Source organism: Penaeus monodon, chromosome 29 (assembly GCF_015228065.2).
Source record: "Penaeus monodon isolate SGIC_2016 chromosome 29, NSTDA_Pmon_1, whole genome shotgun sequence".
In the NCBI taxonomy this organism is placed as follows: Eukaryota; Metazoa; Arthropoda; class Malacostraca; order Decapoda; family Penaeidae; genus Penaeus; species Penaeus monodon.
In genome coordinates this window covers 23,929,070-23,929,461 of record NC_051414.1, presented here as the reverse complement: position 1 = coordinate 23,929,461, position 392 = coordinate 23,929,070, and positions in this window count along the sequence as shown.

Genomic DNA, 392 nt, shown 5'->3' with positions numbered 1-392 from the left:
ATAGGAAAAAAAGGGTGAATGAAAGAGAAAACTTGTCGTGGGTTGCTTAAGAGACACCTAGGGAGAAGCTCAGAGGGAGTACTTCATATGGTATTATCCAAGCTGCACGTGCTTTTTCGAAATTCAAATTTGCCATGTGGCGGCGCCAAATTAAAAGGGCGGATTTCAATAACTCTAATCACCACGTTAACTCTATTTGTTGAATAATTACTGGAAAAGATAAATAAGAATGACTATATATAAAATAATTATTTCTCGGCTCATCTTTTAGGTTAGAAACCTTAAAATTGATAGTGATATTGCTATCGTGCCTGTGACTCTGGAGAGCCAAGCTTTAAAGGTCTCCTAGACCAAAACCGAGATCCTTGACTTCTAAGGTGCATTTTGACGAG